Genomic DNA, 12,195 nt, shown 5'->3' with positions numbered 1-12,195 from the left:
TTCCTGATCTAAGAGCAATGAAGGAGAATTTTTAGATGATTTTTTTCATTAAAGCCCTACAGTTCATTTTTTTTTCAAGTTGTGTTTTTTTCYACTTCAGAAGTGTTAAAGGATACGGTTCTGGCCTTGAAGAGCATGTGGTCTGAATTCCACTGACACAGAAAACGAGGAAAATGAACTCGGGAAGGGGGGACAAGGATTCAAATAAGTGGTGACAACAAGTTGGTTTTTTTTTTTTTTTAAGCTGAGATTAAGCTGGATTAGTAAGGAAAAAGTCAAAAATAGAGAAATGAAACAGTCCATAATGTATCTCCAAAGTAGTGGAGGGATTTGAAGGAAAAGTGTTGATAGGCAGCRTTTGAAAGGCATGATAAAATCCGAAGAGAAGGTGGAATCAAGGTGAAGGTTAGAAGGTGAAAAGCAATGGGGCAGCAATCAAGATTTATAAAAACTTATAAATTACTTCGATGTGTTTGGCTTTTCTGGAAGAAAATGAGAGGCAGGACGGAAAAGGGATTGAGGATGTGCCAGTGTGATGGGTTTGGCACAGCAGCCCGGACACACGCTCCCATCCTGAGATGTTTTCTAACCCCCAAAGAAATTYACCTGTCAATTTAGGCTGCCAATAGAATAAACGGCACAAGAACAAGCAACTTGGCCTGAAAACTCTCGTTTTTGCCCCGTTGCTCCGATTCCCATCGCCCGTGTCTGTAAAAGCCGGAGGATTTCTGCAAGTCTCAGTGCGATTGAGGTGGGGTTGTAGATGCCTCTGGCATCAAGGACGACTGCGTCACTAGCACTTCATCCAAGTCAAAAGGATCATGAACTGGGTTTTCATTGGACTGACTGAAATGACTTTTCGTAATGATTGCAGTGAAACTAGCGCTGCCTCTGTGTGTGCAGTTAAATTTATGGTTCGTTTATATTGAGTTATTTTAATCTTTTTTTTTACAGTGCTGGCATAGGAAATGAAAAGTTTTATGTTGTCAACGTGTATAGATCGCTTTTCAAAATAGCACCTAGACTCCTCCACTGTCTCATAGAGCATAGTTTGTTCTTCTCTGTGCTATATCTGTACTTGGATTTGATTCAATATGTCACTTTCTGACTTTAGAATATTTCCTTTCGCTGCATAGAAAAGTACAGAAATAGATGATAGTGGATTGCCGTTAGACCTGTCCTACAAAATGCATTTTTGGAGTAGATGGTTTCCTTCAAACACAGATGTTGTTTGGCGCCTTGGCTCCTGCTTGACAGCTTTTCTTTTCCTGCCTAATATATACTGGGGACAAGGTGGTGAAGAACAGGGACTTGGAATTCCTCTATTTGGTACCTTGTGTCAAAAAATACCTGTTYATCCTTCTGAATGCCAAAAGGGAATCCCTGTGCCCCTTAAAGAATATATAGCTTGCCACTAAAGGGTACATCTTGCCACCTAGCAGTGAGGAAGAGGAGGTATCAGTAACGCTGACCAGCAGCGAGCGGGCTGCCCCGCAGGGCACTCGAATGGTGCATGTGCACCCAAAAGGTGCTCCCTGCACACAGAGGCCGCAGGTTTGTCCTCCGCCTCTATGTGCAGGTTATTCTTGGGTAGGTAGTTTTCAGTTCAGCTCGCTGAAGTGAGAGCTGTTCGTTAGGGAAGGGAAGGTGCAGGTCTCTTCTGTGGTRGTCTGTGCCCTGCTCAAGAGCTTAAATCTTCTGGGTAGGTATCAATGTTTTGCAAGGGCTTAATATATCCTACAGCAATTTTAACTGCACTAATGTTTTTTTAAGCAGTGTTGAAACAGTAATGTTAATATTTGCTGTTACGTTTCGTGCAGTAGCAGAGCTAGGTGAAGTTGATGTGCGACTTAAGATTTCCCACCTCGTGTGCCCTTCATCAGGGTGGACTAGAGGAGCTGGAAAGTGAAGCTGTGGGCAGTTCAAGAGTAGAAATGAAAGGACTGAAGAGGCAGGAGGGGAAACGCAATTATCAGTAAAAGTTGTTTTGAATGAGTTCATTTTTATCAAACTGTTTATTTTCCTTTGTTTTTCAGAGGACTGTGCTGAAGAAAACTTTTGCTCGGGTGACATCACATTTGGACTATTAATGCTCTCCACCCACTCTGCAAGGCACAGCGGATTTCTAGGTAATTCAAGTAAGTGGGCAGATTTTACTGCTGCTAACACAGTACCGTTTTGAGCAGAAGCATGCTTTCAACCTCAGGAAGGGCTCACTGAAATTGAAGTTAATGTTGTGTGGGGACAAGAACAAGCTGCAAGGAAGGGTTCCCCTTGCACTTGGGAATGTAGAATAGCAGTCTTGGAAAATGCAGGGATAAAAGCCAGCTCCATACGGTCCTGGCCTGGGCAGTGCCGCGTGCGAATGGGACTGTCCCCTTTCCAGAGCCTGAATTAGTAGCTCTCTGGGGACATGTGGTGAAGGAGAATGTGCTGCTGTGCATGGGGTCTCTTTTCCCACAAGACTTTGTGTTAAAGGAGAGAGAACCTTAATGTTTCGGTAATGCATGAATATATGTAAAGTGAATGAATGAATGTAGCAGTAGTAGTCTCGTTTATGAAAGGATTGCCTCTCCGTGCCTTCAGCCCAGGCGATGCCCTTTTTGGTCTTTGTGTGGGCTTTGGGCAATGTGCTCAAGTCTTGCCTTGCAGGACGGTTGCTGAGGGTTCTGTGCATGAGGGCCGTGCAAAGAGAAGCACAGAGCATACAGGACAGTTTTTATCTTGAGTAGGTTTTGGATGTGGTGTATCATGAGGATCACAATGTTGTTCCTACCTGGGGCTCCCTGTAACTGTCATCTACGTTTGTTTATATGCTTTTTCTTTACAAGTAGATATAACTTTTAAACTCATTCAGCTGGCCCAATCAGAAAAGGTAGAAAGCAAAATAAGTCACTCTAGATAGAACAGACTTTGCACCAGCCTTTGCTCAAACCAGATTATTTTGTCCTGCTGGCAGAAAGCTTTCTGACTTCCCTAGTGGTGTGTTGTGCATGGAGATGGTTGGTTGCACGTGAAGGGAAGGGAATGGAGTTGCAGGAGCAGCACTGGCAGTTAGTGATGCCGACAGGTTCTGTTCTAGCACTCTGTTTTCAGTTGCTCATTAGCTGGAGGACTTAAATCATTTGAGCAGTAACTCTGTGTGTTGCACGTCTGCCTTGGCCCTGCCTTTACTGAGCCTGTGTCTGAGAATGGGATGAGGGCAGGAAAAAATACTGCTTTTCTTTACTCACAGTAAAATGCAGAAATATCTTGCCAGTGGAAAGATGGAGCACTTGCATATATTGGAGCAAGTGCTGGAGTTTTTAGGAGAAAACTAGAGGTTTAGGAGAAGTCTGGAGTTTTTATGCCATGGTATTGGGCTGCTTGTTTTGTGCCATCCCAAGCTCTCATGTTAGATGGTTAGATAAACATTCTGGAAAATGTAGCTTGTACCAGCTCAAAGCTTTGCCTTAATCTGTGTCATCCATCTAAATCAGATGAAGTAGATAATTTCCAATCCTTCTTGTTTTAACCAGACCGCAGAGCTCCTGAGCTTGTTTTAGCCTGGATGTGGGAAGTAAACAGGGCAGCTCCACAGCACTGACTGGGTGGGTAAAAACACCGAGTGAGGGGGCTCCCTTTGGTGCTCTCCCCATGCTTTTCCTTGTGCTCTGAGAAAATGGAAAATAAGCTGTGGAGAGTGTTGGAAAAACAGGAGCAGAGATTGAGGGGCTGCTGTAAACGTGAAGGAAAGGAGATGGAGCCTGGCAGTAACTGAATGATGGGAGGCACGGGCTCGCTCTGTCTGTTATTAGCTGTTKAACTCTGCAGCCTGCATTTCTGCAAGAGCTAAGTTGGCCTCATGGCAGTCAGCTGAAGCAAGAATGTTTTTAGGTGGAAAACTGAAATAACCAAGACTGAGACAGCACACCCCTTGAGATGATATATTGTGATTTTATATAGGAAGATAGGTTACATCTRGGAACTAATAAAGATACCATGTATTATTTAGTTACTTTTATTAGCTGTGATATAGGTCAGAGTTTACATACAAGAGTCAAGATAATCTACAAGTTAGCTGTGGTAAACTTCAGAGTATATAACTGCATTGAGTCAAAGTCTCCTGTTGTTTTTCCCTTATTGCCCTTTGTCACTTGGGACTTGCAAATCCAMCTTCTTATATGATCCCTACGCTGCTGAATGCATTGATAGGCACTGAGTGCTTAGTTGGTTACTTTTTGGAGAAGGCTTTAGTGCTCATCTCAGTTATTTGTCCATAATTCAGGCAAGTGAGCACTTGCCAAGAAAGCAACCCCTGCTACTTCTTGTTATAAAGAGTTAGATTTATATAAAGATTTCTGGGCGAAATGAGGCATGTGTGGTTGATTCCCTCTGTCCGTCTTCCTTGTTGATTTTTCAGAGGTGTTTGGAAGAAGCGTAGAAGTTTTGAATTCTCCTAATCTCTGCGGTCCTCAGCAGGTGTGTGGCTTAGGGGGGACCCAAACTGATGTCCCTGCCAGGAGGAGAGCAGGTAAAACTCAGCAGAGRAGTCTGGCTCAGCAGCAGTGCTCTGGGCAAGCAGCACGCGTGCTCTCCAGCTGCCAGCCACACGTTGCTTGGAATTAGAGCTGCATTTGCTGCATCGTGCCCAGCAGAACTGACAGAGGGGACACGATGAGAAGCTACAGCTACTGTTGGGGGAAAATCAGGGCGGTTTAAGGCACAGAGGTCACAAATCTGTAGGGCGTTTGCTTTGATTAGTTGTGCTGCTTGTGGAGTGATTCGTAGCTTCTTGTCTGATGCGATGCCTTTGGAAGTGACAGCTCCTGGTTTTGGCCTGCTCGGGTCTCCTCTGGTTAACTCAGTAGACTCCTGCTTATGTGATTGCTGCCTTTGCTGGCAGATGAGGCAGGTTTCCCTGTGCTTCGTTTTCCTTTGTTCTGTTTTTAATTCAGTTCCTTTTTTTTTTTTTAATTCATCTTTAAGTTGTCTTTGAGTTAATGACTATGCAGACTGGCATCTGTTGGGGAGTCTGTCTGAACTATTATCTCGTGAACTCTTTGAGCAGTCACAGTGAATAACTGCTCATTCTGATTTATGGCTGTGCTCATTCTTGGCAGTCTTGTGCATTGCTGCCCAAATTGTTCCAGTAACTAAAAAGATGTGTGGAATGAGAAGTCAGATAATGGCAGGTCTTTAATAATTTTGGAAAATACACAAGTATTCCTGTATTCTTGTTGTGTATAATGAACGTTAAGTTACCTACTACAAGTTTGAGATCTTAAATTTTGCACAGAGGATTAAGTTTGGCGTTGGTGTTTTTGGTGCACATTCTCTTAATTCTAGTGTTTCCTATCAGCTTCAGTCCTTAAAATGTTTCTCGAGTAATACATTTTCATTACTTTGATCTAATGTTTCTTTGATTTTTCATCTTCATGGAGTATGTTTTCGAAAATCTAAATGTTTGTTTTATATATATAAAAATAAATAAATAAAAAACACATACACACRCACGTATATAGTACATAATTTTCCACAAAGCTCTGTGCTTGCTGTCTCTGGTTAAAAATTGCAAGAGATTTTACTTTGAGTATTYGGAGAGTTCACAGAACACTACACATCTTTGGTGTTGCTTTCCAAGTAACTTTCTTGCACCGTCGGCACCTGTTTTATTTTAGCAATAATTTGYATTTTGCAGGGCATGTTTCAGCTTTATTTCCTGCTCGTGCTTCACTAGGCTGTTTTCCTTTCTGTTAACATTTTTGTTATTGCTTTTGCTTGGGTTTCTTTCCGAGTTATAAAAAATGCTGAAGTTACTCAATTTGAAACTTTTCTGTAGTTATTTCTACTAAAACTCCTCTATAAAATTCTGGCTGCTTGCCTTTTTTATGTGTCTTTACTAATTTGTCTCTACTAATTTGCAGAAACTGAAGGGAAGATGAAGTTTTCTCATAACCTGTGTGCATGTGTCAGAGCTTGTGTTCGTGCCTCTGCACTTCTCTGGAAACCTGCCTGTGTCACTGCTTGTGCAAACCACATTTAATCAGCAGGAATAGCAGATTCAAGCCAGCGTCTTATCCAGATTGGTTCTTGTGTCCCTGCTGTGGAAGTGCCATGAATAAAGAGGAGCAGAGACACTGCTGGGCTCCACCCACAGGGCATGGAAAACATGAAACTCAAGTGCAGTTAAATTGGCCGTAATTGCTGGGGCTGCTGTGCCCATCACAGTGCAGGAAAATTGCAGCTCATTAAGTCAAAATTTGTTAAATAGCGTATAGAGAATTAATGGTCTGAAAAATGGTTGCTTGATTCCTCCCTGTGATTTATGGAAAAACGAGTCCTGAGCTTTACGTTTGAACTGGGAGGTTGACCTAAGTTCACCAAAAAGAGAAGCAGAAGTGCTGACCAAAGCAGAGGGAGGCACAGGGCCAGCAGGGAGGGCCCAGGTGAATCAGCACCTTCTTTATGGCTGAAGATACAGGTTATAAAACAGTAACACCGACTTGTAAAACRGGCCAGAGACTTCCTGCTTTTGCTGAACCTGGGACCTGTGGCACGGAGGAAGATTTTGGCATCGCCTCTCCTCCCTCCTTTTGCTTACACTGCRCCTTGCAGTGTGTTCTATTTGCAAGAGTTTTGTTCTCTTGTGCTGGAGCTTTGAAATGTGTGTAATATTCAGCACTTACAGGGAAGGTGACATTTTTGTTCAGCATAGAAATGAGATGACGTACTGCTTCCAGATATTTGTGAATTAAAAATACAGCTTTCAGATTAAAACTTTGTAGCTACTTAAACTCAGYTGAGTAAGTTGTATTTAATTTTGATAAAAATTGCAGCTACCTGGATTTTTTTGGTTGTTATTTATTTTGTTATTGTTTTGTTTGTTATTAAAGCTGTTATATATATAGCTTACAGAGTTGCCTGTAAGCTGTATGGATGGTATTTTGCACTGAAATACAGCTAGCACAGAAAGAGGTTTCTGAAATAATACGAATCAGCATTGTACTTAATTTTTTCAGTGACATCTGATTTTTTTTTTCTTTACATCTGAATTTCAGCAAAAGCAGAGTGAAGCCCGTTCTATCATTTTGTTCAAAAATCTTCTGGAAGTTTCTTTTAATGCTGTAAAAGGAAAATTAGTGACATTAGGCGACTCTCTGTGAACAATTTGATTATTTTAAGCATTTACTGAGTCGCCTGTTTGYGACTGTCTATGACTTACAACACTAAGGAAGACTCTGACAGCTTAAACTCTTAACTTAAAATCTAGATGATTAGATTATTATACATACAAATGAAATATCTCAGAAAAAAAATGACTTAAAGATTATGCAATGTCTTTCTGACTTTACCCCTAGGGTAAAAAGCTCTGTATATGCAATGCTTTATCTAGTGTTTCTAWAATAAAGTTCCTTCTTAGCACAAATTACTTGATTAGTTTCCCTTAAAATATCTGTCATGATGTTCCTGTGGCAGATCTCTGAGTTTAGAACAGCCTTATCTCAGTCTTAGTAAGCTGAAGTTCCTCTATCATTAATCTGACTTCTTTCTSCATTCACACAGAGTATGTTCAGCACTAGGCTTTGATACCCGTGTGAATGATTGAAGCAAAAACATGTGTTAGAGCCTTTTAAGCTCAGTTTGCATTAAGGCAAACTAAATCTAAGTAGTAGTAATGCTTAAGTGCCTTTTTCAGCCTATGCARTGTGAATTGCAACACAAAAACAACTGATGGCTGAGTTCGGAAAWGCCAAAAACTTCAGTTTGCTGTTGTCGTATTTAATAGCACTGCTAATAAGAGGAAATGAAGAAGTAAAAAGAAGAAAAAGAATGGAGATGAAAAGTGATGAAGGTGAAGTGGTAATTGTAAACCAGCCTTCTGCTGGGTTCTGGAACAGGGGAGATGCAAACCCTTTCTGGCAACCTGATTGCATACACGTGTGTGTGTGTGTATATGAGAGTTACGAATACAGGCTTACGGAATTCATCAGGAATCTCTCAGCGCCCTCRAGTACCCAATTCCGAGAGATGACAGCAGCGCTGCTGGTCTGCCTTGGAAAGGTAGGGTGTAATTGTAGTGTTTAAATGACCATGTTGGTTTGGGTCAGTGGTGCTGCTGTGCAGACACCCTCTCAGCGGTCTCCCTGAGGATGTGCTGGTTAAGTGGATTTGAACCAGGTGCCTTTCCCAGGAAACGAATCCAGGAGCCCTGCTGCAGAGGCCGCCTGTTCTCCTGGGCACGTACAGGCCTGGATCCATAATTCAGCCTTTGGAAAGCCAAGCAGCGTGTGTGGTGGGGATGTTTGTTTCTGTGGACCAGATGAAATCTAATCCAAAACAAACCCTCTGAAGAGCTAATGTAGGTCAGCACCAGATACTTTGATCCACTGAGCCATTTCTTCTGCTCCAGATTATTTGCCAATGTGGGCAGAGCCAGCGTTGTTTACTTTGCCTCTTGGTCAATAGCTAAAGGCCGTGAAAACCCAAGATCTGTACCTGCTTGTCCAAGTCCAGGCACACCTGTAAGTGGCAGGGCTAATATTAACACCCTTCCACATGCCCTGAATGGTCTTTATAAACCTCTGCTAATGGAGGCACTCAGGGAAGCAGAGAAATACTGTGAATTACAGTGAGTCAAATGGCTAAGTTGTCGTTACCTTAAGAAATTCTAATCATGTTTAGCCTGTTTGTTTGTTTCTTAAGTTGCTAAAAATCAGTTTCTCTTAATTTCCTACTTTTATGTAGACTTTTAATTGCTTGTGTGCTTCTTACTCTATCTATTTCATCAAAAATATTGGGAATTTTGTAGCAGTTATCAAGTGAGAGCAAGACTTAAAAAAGAAGAAAGATTGCCTTCTAGAAATGCCAGTATTTCTGGTATCTTTCTGTACAGTAAGATTTTGTGAATCAAGACAGGATTTTTTTTTTCCCCCCCCCTTGGGCAGAATTCATCAGTTTAGGGTTTTAACTGGCATTTTTATTTTGAAAATTTAAGTTGGAAAGTTTTTTGAAAACTAAGTTTAAGTGTTAAACTTATGGTAAATGGCTAATGATAAATTATTTTATTTTGAAGTAATATTTGTCCGAGTTCTCCCTCTTTGTCCTGTATAAAAGTGCAACTTTAGTCTCATCAATTCTTCATGATTTTGCACAATGACTACTAGCAGAGCATCCTCTGACTAATAGTCAGAAATAGTGAGTTACATTTCCTTATTAGATCTTTTCAGAATCCAGGCTTTTGGCATTTTTCTTCCAGGATTCCTACTGATGGGGTCATTTAAAACATTAGTCCTTTATTTAAAAAAAAATCTGAGTGCAGTAGCACAAATTATCAAATTCATTTTGCAGAATTTGCTTTTTATTAAAGCCAGTGATTTTTTTTTAAATTAAATGCTTTGCAATATAAAGAGCTTTTCTTTAAATTATTCCATTACCTTGCAACTAGCAAAAACATAATAGCTAGCATATTTTGTTCGCTCAGGCTGAAACATCTCTCCATTCAATTTTTTATAATGATTTCTAAAAGCTATTGTTAATCGTCCGCCTTAATACGGCTCTTGAAAGAGGAATGAGACTCAATTTAAAATGAAGAAAATAGTTGAAAAGTCAAAATGTGGAATTTGTAAGCCAGTAAGATTTGCCTTCCTATGAATGCTGCTCACTTCTGCTCAAGACTATATTTCTTTTATTTCATTATCCCTTTTGCAAATTTGTTAGTGTTAGACACAGCTAAACTGCTTCATGCCTTAGCCTAAATTAAATGTAATACTGTTTCCTCTAGACTGTTAGTAGGTAGCCTCAACTCAGGATTTTTGATGAGTATTTATAACAGTGTAACAGGAAAGAGTAAAAATTAATGGTCTTGTAAACGGAAGATTCGAGGCCACCGAAACCCTCGTCGCAGGGTCCTGTTGAGCAGGAGAGCGTTACTGTTTTAAAACAAAATGTGACGGTTGTTTTACCCTTTGAGAGCTGATATATGTTAACTGGAAAGTGGAACCTGCGTGCCTCTATAGGTTCTTTTTTTAGGTTACTTCTCAGGACTTAAATGCTGCTTGATCTGGATCAGGTTCTCATAATAGACTGAGAAAAGGGCATATATGGGAGGAATCAACTCATTTGCCCAGTCTGGAAGTATTAACTGTTTAAGAAGTCTAACATAACCTGCTTATTTCTTTTAACTAGGTCCTGGCAGCCAGTTGAGATGGCAAGTTTTGAAGCATTTCTAATTTTAGTATCTTTAGTAATGACCTGGAAGGGAAGGCCCCGAGTGTTTGCAAATAAAACACGGCGATGCTAATTCGGGAGGTGTCGAGAACTTGAGCGGGCAGGCCAGGGGCAAGGAGCAGCCACATGGAGACGTGCTTTGGTATGTAGAAACGGTGTGGTCTGATTGTTCTGTGAGAGAAAAGCTTGAAAAGTGGCAGAAGAAGGAAAGAAAAATTTGAAGGAAGCCTAAAACAAGTCAAAAACCCCTCAGTCAGTCGTAGCTGGGTGTGCTCCAGAGAGCTGCCATGACCTGGTGGTGAGTACGTCAGGGAACACAGGAGAACAACAGTTCTAGAGTAAGTAACCTCAAGGACTCATTTGAAACTTGGGCATGTTTGCCTGCAAGTGCTCTTATGTTTCATTTTTTTAACCTGTATGTTTTATTTTTTTAAATCTGGAAAGTTACTTTTTTTGCTTCAAACCTTATTTTAAAATACCGTCACAAACATGGTAGCAGCAAAGTCTAAAAACTTGGTTTAGAAATTCCACAAATGCTTTCTTTCAATAAATGTTGTGACTTTACAATATTTTTAAGGCTTAAGTTAATAAATTTCTTAACCAAGTTTGAAAGGTTTTGCCACCATAGTTTATCAACTTAACATAAAATTAAATTGCCGGAGCTCAAGGTTTTGAAGATTGTTCTGATCTATGGCCACTATGAATTTGTTGTGGGTGTGTGGGTTTTTCTTTTTTTCTTTAATTTTGTTTTGCTCGCTTTTTCTGGTGACCGTCAGAGAAGGTGAATTCAGTAGTTTTTCTCGAAACGACTTAGTCAGCAGAAGCTCTGGAAGTTTCTGCATGCCTTGCTGCGAAGGAGGAGCGCCTGCTCGTGCTGCGCTGGGGAAGGAAGAAAAACATGAACAAATTTGGTATCTGCGAGAGCTGCTAGCGTTTTAGAACCAACGGGGTAGGAAACAGTTGCTAAAGTGTTGAACTGTTAATTCMTATTTACAGGGCATTTCCTTTTCACGGGGCTTGCTGAACATTCAGAAGTTCAGCAGTATTCAGAGGTCTAGTAGGTGAATGTCTGAGTCGAGATTTTTTTTTTATGGCCACAAACAAAGAAATAGATATGCAGAATGGTTAAAATAAAATTACATTACATTTAGAATTGGCTTTATGTGCTTTTGGCTATCGYTGCTTTGCTGTTTCTGTTTTGTTCGTGCTGTGTTGTTCTCCTTATTGACCATGCACAATTTACCCTGCCTAAGTCACCTTCTTGGCTRGATATTGTTTAATGTTGCATTTCATTAATTCTTGTTTATAAGGCTTAGAGTGGCTGTCCGACCTGTATTCCAAAGCAATTGGAAAGTATTTTGAGGAGGYGGGAGTTTCCAGGGACAGGAAAGACTTTTTCCCTTGAAGTTGCTCATTTGGCAGAGACAACCACCTTGCTGTCTGTTTGTTAAGATACCTCCATTCTGCACAAATTGCAAAACTCTTTTTTTTTTTTCCCCCCCCCCCCCCCCTTTTCCCCCTCTATTCACGTTGAGGTGTTTTTTTGTGTAAAAAAATATATGAAAGACGTGTCCTATATCTCAGGTTTTGCAACCCCTCTAATTCCATTTGAGTCTGGATTGTCCTGTTAAATTCTGACAAAGRACTTTTGCTAATGAGATCCAGGGATAGCTCAGAGCCAGCGTTTGGAATTCTGTAACGATGCTGCTGAATTCTTGTTCAACACGTAAACTTGTTTTTTCTATAACAAGTAGTTGGGAATATACTGAAAGATCCAGTGGCAGGCACCGGAATTTTAGGAAAGTCTTTGCTTTGGTTAAATCATGTTAATCCTGTGAGAATAACAGGAAGGATGCCCAAGGGGCAGAGTCATGTATCTTTGAATCCTTTTTCTTCTGTTCCCCTGTAATCCCACTCTTCTGTTCCCCTGTAATCCCACTCTTCTGTTCCCCTGTAATCCCACTCTTCTGTTCCCCTGTAATCCCA

At 40.8% G+C, this 12,195-nt stretch overlaps 1 protein-coding gene across 1 annotated transcript in view; it reads left to right on the top strand.

Moving 5' to 3' along the window:
• The first annotated feature begins 2,040 nt into the window (after positions 1–2,040).
• The window catches only part of CLOCK (clock circadian regulator), a 37,956-nt gene continuing 27,801 nt past the window's right edge, over positions 2,041–12,195 (top strand). The window contains exon 1 of the mRNA XM_026033524.1: positions 2,041–2,138. The gene's annotated coding sequence lies outside the window, so the exon portion shown is untranslated. The remainder of the gene's footprint in view (positions 2,139–12,195) is intronic.

This window comes from Nothoprocta perdicaria, unplaced genomic scaffold (assembly GCF_003342845.1).
Source record: "Nothoprocta perdicaria isolate Ctin4 unplaced genomic scaffold, notPer1 scaffold_13, whole genome shotgun sequence".
In the NCBI taxonomy this organism is placed as follows: domain Eukaryota; kingdom Metazoa; phylum Chordata; class Aves; order Tinamiformes; family Tinamidae; genus Nothoprocta; species Nothoprocta perdicaria.
The sequence above is the reverse complement of the archived record's forward strand: the minus strand, read 5'-3'. Positions and strand labels throughout refer to the sequence as shown.